The following is a 14,355-nucleotide window of genomic DNA, read 5'->3' as shown; positions in this document are numbered from 1 at the left end:
TTTGGCATGATTTTACTTTGTCAAATGTTATTAGGACAAAAACTTATTTAGCAAACGTTTTTTATTGGCTAATATTAATATTCTATTCCAAAAAGATGTTTGATCAAATTGTCACTTCGCAAATTGGCAAATATTTTAAATTCTCTGTTTAAATATGAACCTAAATTTGTTCGTTTTTGGCCCATTCGTTAGTAAACCCACAATATGATATGACTAACATAACTTCAGGTTGTAAACCGAACTCCGTTAGTTTTCCAATACACGAAGATTACATAGAACGCTGAAGTACCAGTTACAGTTCCAGCCATCAAATATATCATATACCCGCACTAACAGCAGCACATTTTACTGATCAATGGTAGATCTTATCTCGATGCATTAAGGGTTAAGATAAGAATGGTCAGTAAAAGGTTACGAAGATGAGTACCAGCACCAGCAAGACTTTTTAATTTAATTGATCATCGGTGAACCTTAACACCTTTGCAACAAGGGTTACGATTGGTCAGTTAACAGGGTAGACGTTGGTATGTAGACAGTTTTTGTTGGAAACAAAGCCCGGTTTAATGAAGGCGGCTACCGCGGACAGCCTAATAAAGCTTATTGACTTGCATCCGTGCACTTAAATAGTTTCAGGTTGTGATGCGGTCACAACGTGCAACGGGATCTATAGCATCATGTTACTAAGGACAGTTTATGTATTTAGTTATAGCCAAAGTAGGATACATACTTTAAATTAGCTAAAGTTGTATTAAGAGACAGATTTGTCGGTCTCACCTGTTGGTGTTATGGCTCCTCTACACGATGGGCCAACGCCGGCCACCCCAAGGGACGCAGCCACGCGGTAGAATGAGATAGCAATATCACTTGCTCCCTCTAACGCATAAATGCGTCCCTTGGAGTGGCCGGCGTTGGCCCATCGTGTAGAGGAGCCATTAGAGACGTATATTTTCAACGCACTCTGGGGTCCGTTTCTCAAAAGCTTGTAACATGTAATACAAGTGGAAGCCCCTTTCTAACAAAAGCTGTCAAAAAGTGACATTCGCTTGGATTACAAGTTAGGTACAAGCTTTTGCGCGCCCAGGGGCCCCGCTCTATGGTTTAAGGACATTATGGAAGTATAGAAGTACAGCATTTGTACATCACAGAGGAACGCCCAATGTATTCACTAAAAGCCATCATGTGACAACGACAGAACACCGTTACTATTTAGAATCGAATCCGAGCTAACTGTCGACACATTCTGTACGATTGTGACTTGAATACGAGCCATTGGATAAGGTCTGTCACAGACGTCAATCGTGGCCTTAATCAAAGCTTTTGTGCGGGGATAAAAGAGCAAGACACATTCGCTAAATGTTAGCTTGTAAGTAGTAATGGATTGTGTTTTTATGACTAATGCTGATTAAAATTATAAAATTAAACAAACCAAACCAACGTATCAAATAGATAATTGATGACGAGAATCGTCGTGAAACCGTGAGCCCTGAAAATTGAACGTCTGGAATTAAAGAATCGAACCTATCAAAAATCAATGAATAGCTCGTTTCGCTGATAATATCAAACAAGATAAAGTTTTTTTTTGTAATTTATTAATATCCGTTATGTATTTCACTGAAAATAATTACCCCCAGAGCTAAATTGATGGTTTCACATTCGTAAAGTAATAAGCGCACAAGTTATGAACGCACCCTAACAACGCATGTAAATTAGAGACGTCGAGTCAACGCGCTGCACTCCAATAATGGTGATGGAACGACCCAAATGCGACCGATGCAACTTAGTTGAGACTGACCCTTTCTTCGGACAACTGTCACAACTGTTCGTATACCTAAACAAAACACTTAAACATTTGAAAACCATCTTCTACGACTGATTGGATTGTCAGTCAAATAGGCACTTCAATATTTTTCTTAAAGCACATGGAGATGCCACAAATAATTTTACAAAGTTTTATAGCCTCGTGGAGTGATAACTTTTAAAATAGGACAAAATATTGTACAACCTATCCACTACATAAACTTTACTGGTGTACCTATGTTTATGTTATTGTTATTAAACTTAAAGGCATTGGAGCATTTATTTTCATTGTTACTTACGAACACTCTTTTAACACTTCTGGAAATTCTAAGCCGATTTTGGTCCTCAGGATAGTAGCCCATGGCTTAACTTCATCATTTTAAATAATATATCTATATGTAAGAAGTGTACAATTTGACCAAAATGCCAATAAGAATGACAAGTCATCATATGCCGTAATAGGCATTAGCAATCGACACAGATGTCTCTACGAGCTAAATGGAGCCAAACAGAAATAAACTATTCAATCGCAGCGTGACAAGTTTAATAATTAGTAGAGAACATACGGTCACTGGGCATCGGCCTGAATAGCGAGACTAGGCGACGCCGCGCGCATTGATGAGATTATTATTCCTTGTCACATACGGAGAGCAGGCGAGAGTTCGCCTCGGCCCGACTGGAATTAATCATCACAAAGAAATAGTCTCAGGTGGTCCCAAAGTAGGGCTTCCAATACCGGGATCCCGGGATCCCGAAATACCGGGATACCGCCTTTTTAAACGCATTTTTCAATACCGGTATTTTTAAATGCAATACCGGGATCCCGGTATTTTAAAAACGAGGGAAATGTGCAGTATAAACCCTTTAAATCCATTATATTTGGCTGTATCAAAAAGCTTACTCAACGTCAGACGCATCTTTAGTTAGACCAAGAAAAGTCTGCAACGATTTTGATAGCACACGCAGTGCAAGTGTTATTTTAAACGTCGGACTTCTATGAAATTATGACGTACAAATAGCACTTGTACTGCGTATGCTATCAAAATCGTGGCAGACTTTACTTGGTCTAACTCTAACAACTAGCCTCTAGCCCTCATTTTATAATTGAACCAAGATCGTTGCCTATGCGTCAGATATATAAATATTTGGTGGTTGGCGATGGACGAATCCTGAAGTTTTGTGAGTGATGAATATGATAATAGCTTAGTGACATTAACATAATTAGTTCTTATAATTTTATCAAATAATAAAGCAAAATAGCAAGGATAACTGTAATAATGGCAAACCAATTTTGACGGAAATTTGAAAAAAAGTGTTCAGGTTGGTTAAGTTGGACTAAAAATGTGACTGGTGACGTGAAGTCAACAAATTGGATAAAATTATTGCCAACCTGGAGTGTGAATTAAATTATTGCAGATGGCGGCATTGTTGTAATAGCTTTTAGGACATATCTGGTATTCCAGTGAGCCTGTTAAAGTCCCTTTTTTAATAAAACTATAAATTTTTAAGCGATTCATATCCAATACCGGGATCCCGGGATCCCGGTATTGACGAAGACTGTTTCGGTATTAATACCGGTATTGTGAGAAGTCCGGTATTTGGAAGCCCTATCCCAAAGGCATGCGACAATTCGTCTCTTGCAACAATTTGCAGTTTCATGTCTTCAATCTTTTCTTCTATTAAGTTTGTTGTAAACGTTGATAATTTTCTTTGTCTTCTTTAGACTAGTCGATAATGTTCATTCCACATTACCCAATGAGTTTTCTTTTGTGCTTTACTCCGTCCAGGCACTTTTATCTATTTTACGCTATCATTCAAGAATTCCCTGACTAGTCAGTTCTGATGTATGTTGAGGTCATGTTGTTGTTTTATACCAACTGGTTCTATTATTAAATTGTACAACGGGACTTAATCGCGTATCTAAATTTTTAAGATTTACCTCCGACGTTTCGAGGACCGCGTTGTCCCCGTGGTCTCGGAGAAGACTGGCTCGTCGTTTAATAATGTGTAAAAATCGTGAAAGTTTAAATCAACTGGTTCTATGAAGCGAACTCTCGCTTGCGCTCGAGAAGCGAAAAGAAGAACTGTCTATCGGCAGGGTCCTTAGAGATATCCATTCTGTGTAATAGTATCCGGTATGAAAATGTTTACTTTTATATAAATAGCTATATGTACTTCCTTCCTCTTGTATTTATTTCATAATTTTATTTACCGTCGCTCGTCTATTTAAACAATACCCAAGGAAATATAATCCATGTGTCAATGATTAAAGGAAAAACTAAGTAGAAACATTTATGATCACTGCAAACGACAAATAAGGTACATAGGTAGTAGGACAGTTAAAAATTAGCTATATAAGGATAGATCATTAAGCCATCGTAAATGTTGCAATATTTAATGGACTCAGTAATAGGATTAAGTCTATATTAAGTAAGCCGGTCTATAAATCAATAATGGAATTTTTAAAACAGATAAGAGAGGTAAATGTTCAGGAATGCAATATAACTTTAATGATATTTCCGGAAATATAAAACGTTAGCTATTAACCTATTAAAGGCATAATAAAGGTAAACATCTACCAGAAATTAAAAGGCAGGGTGGGGACGCATTCCCATTAGTGCGAGAGTTGCTCCATATCGGTAGATTTTACTCAAACACCGCTGATATCCGTCAGTTCCGTCACATCACCTAATTACTTAAAATTTACTCATTTAGGCTAATTTGGTTGTATAATATTTACAATATGAAACATTACTGTAAAGAAAACTCTAAATGGCTAATAATTAAATTCTAGTACACTAGAGTAGGTACAGTCACGGACTTTAATCAATACATTGAATCTTCAATTCGATCAATCATCTCCCGAAATACTGTTCAGTAATAAATAATGACAGGTGAAATTAATATAATGATTGATAGAGCATTAGTTAATATTGATTCGAGAACCCTTACACATCGTCAGGCCTCACGTTATCCATATGAAAAGGAGAAGTACAACTTAACAATATCTAATACGTCACACATCAATCCACATCACTTTCTTCAATGAGAGAATTCGCATTATTTAATGATCAAAATGCTTTGGTCAATGAGGCGTCACAATCAATTAAATCAGTTTCATTGTATCTGAAATGAGTGGTCATTGTAAGAGGCTCTGATGAATGCCGATTGCCGACTCGTTGTTGTTGAGAACAAAAAGAATAAATAACGGCGAATGGTTGAGGTTAATAGTTAAATAATGATGATTCGCTCGATGATAGTACTTACAAGTTGAAAGAAATAATGAACGTAATCGGATAAAAGACCCAAAAAAATGCGAAGGAATTCAACGAAGTACAGTACAGATCCAAATATTCCTCGGATCGGCGTATGTTAGACTTATATTGCATTATAATTCATGATTTGCTTAAATAACAACAAAAATAACGAAAAAATGTATGCTCGTGAAGTTGACCACCCCATATCGTTTGCCCGCAAATGGCATATCTATATCGTTAGTTCATCGTTAGTTCACGTTTGTTCAGTAGGTAAAATCGTAAGGACCCGATTCCAACATCGATTTTTTTTAAAAACAAAATGGGGGTGGCTGTCTTCACGCTAGCCACCCCATACCACTTTTTGCAAGTTTTTTTGGTCTAGATAGCAAGATATTCGTTAGTTCATGATTGTTCAGGCATTGGAATCGTTTGGACCCGATTCCTTCATTTTTTTATTTTTTTTTAAAGTGGGGTGGCTGTCTTCACGCTAACCACCCCACCCCGAAATCAGTCAAACTAACTATGTGAAGTCATCGGGCGACGTTAGTTCACGTTTGTTCAGGCATTAAAATCGTTAGGATCTCATTAGATTTGCTATAAAAAAATAAAATCGAAAAATTCATATATATGGGCCAGCCGAGGCAAGTAATGTGTCTAAGTCGACGGCTGAAAAAAATAGTCAGAATCGGGTCCTTACGATGCCACTTGCAGAACGATGTCAGCAGACCATGCTTATTCGAGATAGATAGGTCATTTGCGGGCGTTCAAAACAGTTTTGTCGGAAAAAAATAAAACTTGAAAATCTGAATAACTCAACTTATGCTCCCAAGTCGACGGCAGAAAAAAATAGTCAGAATCGGGTCCTTACGAAGCCACTTGCAGAACGATGTCAGCAGACCATGCTTATTCGAGACAGATAGGTAATTTGCGGGCGTTCGAAACAGATTCACCGAAAAAAAATAAAACTTGAAAATCTGAATAACTCAACTTATGCTCCTAAGTCGACGGCAGAAAAAAATAGTCATAATCGGGTCCTTACGATGCGACTTGCAGGACTACGTCAGAAGACCATGCTTATTCGAGATAGATAGGTCATTTGCGGGCGATCAAAAGAGATTTTCCGGAAAAAAATAAAACTGGAAAATCTGAATAACTCAACTTATGCTCCTAAGGCGACGGCTGAAAAAAATAGTCCGAATCGGGTCCTTACGATGCCACTTGCAGGACGACGTCAGAAAACCATACTGATTCAAGATAAATAGGTCATTTGCGGGCGTTCGAAACAGATTTACCGGAAAAAAATAAAACTTGAAAATATGAATTACTCAACTTATGCTCCCTAAGTCGACGGCTAAAAAAAATAGTCCGAATCGGGTCCTTACGATGCCACTTGCAGGACGAAGTCAGAAGACTATACTGATTCAATATAGATAGGTCATTTGCGGGCGTTCGAAATAGATTCACCGGAAAAAAATAAAACTTTAAAATCTGAATTACTCAACTTATGCTCCTAAGTCGACGGCTGAAAAAAATAGTCAGAATCGGGTCCTTACGATGCCACTTACAGAACGATGTCAACAGACCATGCTTATTCGAGATACATAGGTAATTTGCGGGCCTTCGAAACAGATTCACCGGAAAAAAATAAAACTTGAAAATATGAATTACTCAACTTATGCTCCCTAAGTCGACGGCTAAAAAAAATAGTCCGAATCGGGTCCTTACGATGCCACTTGCAGGACGAAATCAGAAGACTATACTGATTCAATATCGATAGGTCATTTGCGGACGTTCGAAATAGATTCACCGGAAAAAAATAAAACTTGAAAATCTGAATTACTCAACTTATGCTCCTAAGTCGACGGCAGAAAAAAATAGTCAGAATCGGGTCCTTACGATGCCACTTGCAGAACGATGTCAGCAGACCATGGTTATTCGAGATAGATAGGTCATTTGCGGGCGTTCAAAACAGTTTTGTCGGAAAAAAATAAAACTGGAAAATCTGAATAACTCAACTTATGCTCCTAAGGCGACGGCTGAAAAAAATAGTCCGAATCGGGTCCTTACGATGCCACTTGCAGGACGACGTCAGAAAACCATACTGATTCAAGATAAATAGGTCATTTGCGGGCGTTCGAAACAGATTTACCGGAAAAAAATAAAACTTGAAAATATGAATTACCCAACTTATGCTCCCTAAGTCGACGGCTAAAAAAAATAGTCCGAATCGGGTCCTTACGATGCCACTTGCAGGTCGAAGTCAGAAGACTATACTGATTCAACATAGATAGGTCATTTGCGGGCGTTCGAAATAGATTCACCGGAAAAAAATAAAACTTGAAAATCTGAATTACTCAACTTATGCTCCTAAGTCGACGGCTGAAAAAAATAGTCAGAATCGGGTCCTTACGACGCCACTTGCAGAACGATGTCAGAAAACCATGCTTATTCGAGATAGATAGGTCATTTGCGGGCGATCAAAAGAGATTTTCCGGAAAAAAATAAAACTGGAAAATCTGAATAACTCAACTTATGCTCCTAAGGCGACGGCTAAAAAAAATAGTCCGAATAGGGTCCTTACGATGCCACTTGCAGGACTACGTCAGAAGACCATGCTTATTTGAGATAGATAGGTCATTTGCGGGCGATCAAAAGAGATTTTCCGGAAAAAAATAAAACTGGAAAATCGGAATAACTCAACTTATGCTCCTAAGTCTACGGCTGAAAAAAATAGTCAGAATCGGGTCCTAACGATGCCACTTGCAGAACGATACCAGCAGACCATGCTTATTCAAGACACATAGTTCATTTGCGGGCGTTCTAAACAGATTTACCGGAAAAAAGTAAAACTTGAAAATCGGAATAACTCAACTTTTGCTCCTAATACGACGGCTGAAAAAAATAGTCAGAATCGGGTCCTTACGATGCCACTTGCAGGACGACGTCAGCAGACCATACTGATTCAAGATTGATAGGTCATTTGCGGGCGTTCTAAACATATTTACCGGAAAAAAATAAAATTTAAAAATCTGAATTACTCAACTTATGCTCCTAAGTCGACGGCTGAAAAAAATAGTCAGAATCGGGTCCTTACGATGCCACTTGCAGGACTACGTCAGAAGACCATGCTTATTCGAGATAGATAGGTCATTTGCGGGCGATCAAAAGAGATTTCCCGGAAAAAAAAAACTGGAAAATCTGAATAACTCAACTTATGCTCCTAAGGCGACGGCTGAAAAAAATAGTCCGAATCGGGTCCTTACGATGCCACTTGCAGGACGACGTCACAGAACCATACTGATTCAAGATAAATAGGTCATTTGCGGGCGTTCGAAACAGATTTACCGGAAAAAAATAAAACTTGAAAATATGAATTACTCAACTTATGCTCCCTAAGTCGACGGCTAAAAAAAATAGTCCGAATCGGGTCCTTACGATGCCACTTGCAGGACAAAATCAGAAGACTACACTGATTCAATATCGATAGGTCATTTGCGGGCGTTCGAAATAGATTCACCGGAAAAAAATAAAACTTGAAAATCTGAATTACTCAACTTATGCTCCTAAGTCGACGGCAGAAAAAAATAGTCAGAATCGGGTCCTTACGATGCCACTTGCAGAAAGATGTCAGCAGACCATGGTTATTCGAGATAGATAGGTCATTTGCGGGCGTTCAAAACAGTTTTGTCGGAAAAAAAGAAAACTTGAAAATCTGAATAACTCAACTTATGTTCCTAAGTCGACGGCAGAAAAAAATAGTCAGAATCGGGTCCTTACGAAGCCACTAGCAGAACGATGTCAGCAGAGCATGCTTATTCGAGATAGATAGGTAATTTGCGGGCGTTCGAAACAGATTCACCGGAAAAAAATAAAACTTGAAAATCAGAATAACTCAACTTACGCTCCTAAGTCGAAGGCTGAAAAAAAAAGTCAGAATCGGGTCCTTACGATGTCACTTGCAGAACGATGTCAGCAGACCATGCCTATTCGAGATAGATAGGTCATTTGCGGGCGTTCGAAATAGATTCACCGGAAAAAAATAAAACTTGAAAATCTGAATAACTCAACTTATGCTCCTAAGTCGACGGCTGAAAAAAATAGTCAGAATCGGGTCCTTACGACGCCACTTACAGGACGACGTCAGAAGACTATACTGATTCAAGATGGATAGGTCAAAACAGATTTTCTAGAAAAAAATAAAACTTAAATATTAGAATAACTCAACTTATGCTCCTAAGTCGACGGCTGAAAAAAATAGTCAGAATCGGGTCCTTACGACGCCACTTGCAGAACGTTGTCAGCAAACCATGCTTATTCGAGATAGATAGGTCATTTGCGGGCGTTCGAAACAGATTCACCGGAAAAAAATAAAACTTGTAAATCTGAATAACTCAACTTATGCTCCTAAGTCGACGGCAGAAAAAAATAGTCAGAATCGGGTCCTTACGATGCCACTTGCCGGACTACGTCAGAAGACCATGCTTATTCGAGATAGATAGGTCATTTGCGGGCGATCAAAAGAGATTTTTCGGAAAAAAATAATACTGTAAAATCGGAATAACTCAACTTATGCTCCTAAGTCGACGGCTGAAGAAAATAGTCAGAATCGGGTCCTTACGATGCCACTTGCAGAACGATGCCAGCAGACCATGCTGATTCGAGGTAGATAGGTCATTTGTGGGCGTTCGAAACAGATTTGGCGGAAAAAAATAAAACTTGAAAATCTGAATAACTCAACTTACGCTCCTAAGTCGACGGCAGAAAAAAATAGTCAGAATCGGGTCCTTACGATGCCACTTGCAGGACGACGTCAGAAGACTATACTGATTCAAGATGGATAGGTCATTTGCGGGCGTTCAAAACAGATTTTCTAGAAAAAAATAAAACTTAAATATTAGAATAACTGAACTTATGCTCCTAAGTCGACGGCTGAAAAAAATAGTCAGAATCGGGTCCTTACGATGCCACTTGCAGGACTACGTCAAAAGACCATGCTTATTCGAGATAGATAGGTCATTTGCGGGCGATCAAAAGAGATTTTCCGGAAAAAAATAAAACTGGAAAATCTGAATAACTCAACTTATGCTCCTAAGGCGACGGCAGAAAAAAATCGTCCGAATCGGGTCCTTACGATGCCACTTGCAGGACGACGTCAGAAAACCATACTGATTCGAGATAAATAGGTCATTTGCGGGCTATCAAAAGAGATTTTCCGGAAAAAAATAAAACTGGAAAATCTGAATAACTCAACTTATGCTCCTAAGGCGACGGCTGAAAAAAATAGTCCGAATCGGGTCCTTACGATGCCACTTGCAGGACGACGTCAGAAAACCATACTGATTCGAGATAAATAGGTCATTTGCGGGCGTTCGAAACAGATTTGCCGGAAAAAAATAAAACTTGAAAATCTGTATAACTCAACTTACACTCCTAAGTCGACGGCAGAAAAAAATAGTCAGAATCGGGTCCTTACGATGCCACTTGCAGGACTACGTCAGAAGACCATGCTTATTCGAGATAGATAGGTCATTTCCGGGCGATCAAACGAGATTTTCCGGAAAAAAATAAAACTGGAAAATCTGAATAACTCAACTTATGCTCCTAAGGCGACGGCTGAAAAAAATAGTCCGAATCGGGTCCTTACGAAGCCACTAGCAGAACGATGTCAGCAGACCATGCTTATTCGAGATAGATAGGTAATTTGCGGGCGTTCGAAACAGATTCACCGGAAAAAAATAAAACTTGAAAATCAGAATAACTCAACTTACGCTCCTAAGTTGACGGCTGAAAAAAATAGTCAGAATCGGGTCCTTACGATGTCCCTTGCAGAACGATGTCAGCACACCATGCCTATTCGAGATAGATAGGTCATTTGCGGGCGTTCGAAACAGATTTGCCGGAAAAAAATAAAACTTGAAAATCTGTATAACTCAACTTACACTCCTAAGTCGACGGCAGAAAAATATAGTCAGAATCGGGTCCTTATGATGCCACTTGCAGGACTACGTCAGAAGACCATGCTTATTCGAGACAGATAGGTCATTTGCGGGCGATCAAAAGAGATTTTCCGGAAAAAAATAAAACTGGAAAATCGGAATAACTCAACTTATGCTCCTAAGTCGACGGCTGAACAAAATAGTCAGAATCGGGTCCTAACGATGCCACTTGCAGAACGATACCAGCAGACCATGCTTATTCAAGACACATAGTTCATTTGCGGGCGTTCTAAACAGATTTACCGGAAAAAAGTAAAACTTGAAAATCGGAATAACTCAACTTTTGCTCCTAATACGACGGCTGAAAAAAATAGTCAGAATCGGGTCCTTACGATGCCACTTGCAGGACGACGTCAGCAGACCATACTGATTCAAGATTGATAGGTCATTTGCGGGCGTTCTAAACATATTTACCGGAAAAAAATAAAATTTAAAAATCTGAATTACTCAACTTATGCTCCTAAGTCGACGGCTGAAAAAAATAGTCAGAATCGGGTCCTTACGACGCCACTTGCAGGACTACGTCAGAAGACCATGCTTATTCGAGATAGATAGGTCATTTGCGGGCGATCAAAAGAGATTTCCCGGAAAAAAAAAACTGGGAAATCTGAATAACTCAACTTATGCTCCTAAGGCGACGGCTGAAAAAAATAGTCCGAATCGGGTCCTTACGATGCCACTTGCAAGACGACGTCAGAGAACCATACTAATTCAAGATAAATAGGTCATTTGCGGGCGTTCGAAACAGATTTACCGGAAAAAAATAAAACTTGAAAATATGAATTACTCAACTTATGCTCCCTAAGTCGACGGCTAAAAAAAATAGTCCGAATCGGGTCCTTACGATGCCACTTGCAGGACGAAATCAGAAGACTACACTGATTCAATATCGATAGGTCATTTGCGGGCGTTCGAAATAGATTCACCGGAAAAAAATAAAACTTGAAAATCTGAATTACTCAACTTATGCTCCTAAGTCGACGGCAGAAAAAAATAGTCAGAATCGGGTCCTTACGATGCCACTTGCAGAAAGATGTCAGCAGACCATGGTTATTCGAGATACATAGGTCATTTGCAGGCGTTCAAAACAGTTTTGTCGGAAAAAAATAAAATTTGAAAATCTGAATAACTCAACTTATGCTCCTAAGGCGACGGCTGAAAAAAATAGTCCGAATCGGGTCCTTACGATGCCACTTGCAGGACGACGTCAGAAAACCATACTGATTCAAGATAAATAGGTCATTTGCGGGCGTTCGAAACAGATTTACCGGAAAAAAATAAAACTTGAAAATATGAATTACCCAACTTATGCTCCCTAAGTCGACGGCTAAAAAAAATAGTCCGAATCGGGTCCTTACGATGCCACTTGCAGGTCGAAGTCAGAAGACTATACTGATTCAACATAGATAGGTCATTTGCGGGCGTTCGAAATAGATTCACCGGAAAAAAATAAAACTTGAAAATCTGAATTACTCAACTTATGCTCCTAAGTCGACGGCTGAAAAAAATAGTCAGAATCGGGTCCTTACGACGCCACTTGCAGAACGATGTCAGAAAACCATGCTTATTCGAGATAGATAGGTCATTTGCGGGCGATCAAAAGAGATTTTCCGGAAAAAAATAAAACTGGAAAATCTGAATAACTCAACTTATGCTCCTAAGGCGACGGCTAAAAAAAATAGTCCGAATAGGGTCCTTACGATGCCACTTGCAGGACTACGTCAGAAGACCATGCTTATTTGAGATAGATAGGTCATTTGCGGGCGATCAAAAGAGATTTTCCGGAAAAAAATAAAACTGGAAAATCGGAATAACTCAACTTATGCTCCTAAGTCTACGGCTGAAAAAAATAGTCAGAATCGGGTCCTAACGATGCCACTTGCAGAACGATACCAGCAGACCATGCTTATTCAAGACACATAGTTCATTTGCGGGCGTTCTAAACAGATTTACCGGAAAAAAGTAAAACTTGAAAATCGGAATAACTCAACTTTTGCTCCTAATACGACGGCTGAAAAAAATAGTCAGAATCGGGTCCTTACGATGCCACTTGCAGGACGACGTCAGCAGACCATACTGATTCAAGATTGATAGGTCATTTGCGGGCGTTCTAAACATATTTACCGGAAAAAAATAAAATTTAAAAATCTGAATTACTCAACTTATGCTCCTAAGTCGACGGCTGAAAAAAATAGTCAGAATCGGGTCCTTACGATGCCACTTGCAGGACTACGTCAGAAGACCATGCTTATTCGAGATAGATAGGTCATTTGCGGGCGATCAAAAGAGATTTCCCGGAAAAAAAAAACTGGAAAATCTGAATAACTCAACTTATGCTCCTAAGGCGACGGCTGAAAAAAATAGTCCGAATCGGGTCCTTACGATGCCACTTGCAGGACGACGTCACAGAACCATACTGATTCAAGATAAATAGGTCATTTGCGGGCGTTCGAAACAGATTTACCGGAAAAAAATAAAACTTGAAAATATGAATTACTCAACTTATGCTCCCTAAGTCGACGGCTAAAAAAAATAGTCCGAATCGGGTCCTTACGATGCCACTTGCAGGACAAAATCAGAAGACTACACTGATTCAATATCGATAGGTCATTTGCGGGCGTTCGAAATAGATTCACCGGAAAAAAATAAAACTTGAAAATCTGAATTACTCAACTTATGCTCCTAAGTCGACGGCAGAAAAAAATAGTTAGAATCGGGTCCTTACGATGCCACTTGCAGAAAGATGTCAGCAGACCATGGTTATTCGAGATAGATAGGTCATTTGCGGGCGTTCAAAACAGTTTTGTCGGAAAAAAAGAAAACTTGAAAATCTGAATAACTCAACTTATGTTCCTAAGTCGACGGCAGAAAAAAATAGTCAGAATCGGGTCCTTACGAAGCCACTAGCAGAACGATGTCAGCAGAGCATGCTTATTCGAGATAGATAGGTAATTTGCGGGCGTTCGAAACAGATTCACCGGAAAAAAATAAAACTTGAAAATCAGAATAACTCAACTTACGCTCCTAAGTCGAAGGCTGAAAAAAAAAGTCAGAATCGGGTCCTTACGATGTCACTTGCAGAACGATGTCAGCAGACCATGCCTATTCGAGATAGATAGGTCATTTGCGGGCGTTCGAAATAGATTCACCGGAAAAAAATAAAACTTGAAAATCTGAATAACTCAACTTATGCTCCTAAGTCGACGGCTGAAAAAAATAGTCAGAATCGGGTCCTTACGACGCCACTTACAGGACGACGTCAGAAGACTATACTGATTCAAGATGGATAGGTCAAAACAGATTTT

At 39.2% G+C, this 14,355-nt stretch overlaps 1 protein-coding gene and 1 long non-coding RNA gene across 2 annotated transcripts in view; one reads left to right on the top strand and one right to left on the bottom strand.

Annotated features, from left to right (window-relative positions):
* Positions 1-14,355, bottom strand: part of LOC134657274 (unconventional myosin-XVIIIa) — a 300,971-nt gene that overhangs the window by 226,163 nt on the left and 60,453 nt on the right. The gene's annotated exons all lie outside the window — the stretch shown is intronic.
* LOC134657301 (uncharacterized) overlaps positions 1-14,355 on the top strand; it is an 82,683-nt gene that overhangs the window by 24,061 nt on the left and 44,267 nt on the right. The window lies entirely within an intron of this gene.

Source organism: Cydia amplana, chromosome 19, assembly GCF_948474715.1.
Source record: "Cydia amplana chromosome 19, ilCydAmpl1.1, whole genome shotgun sequence".
Lineage (NCBI taxonomy): Eukaryota > Metazoa > Arthropoda > Insecta > Lepidoptera > Tortricidae > Cydia > Cydia amplana.
This window is presented reverse-complemented; position numbering and strand designations above follow the sequence as displayed.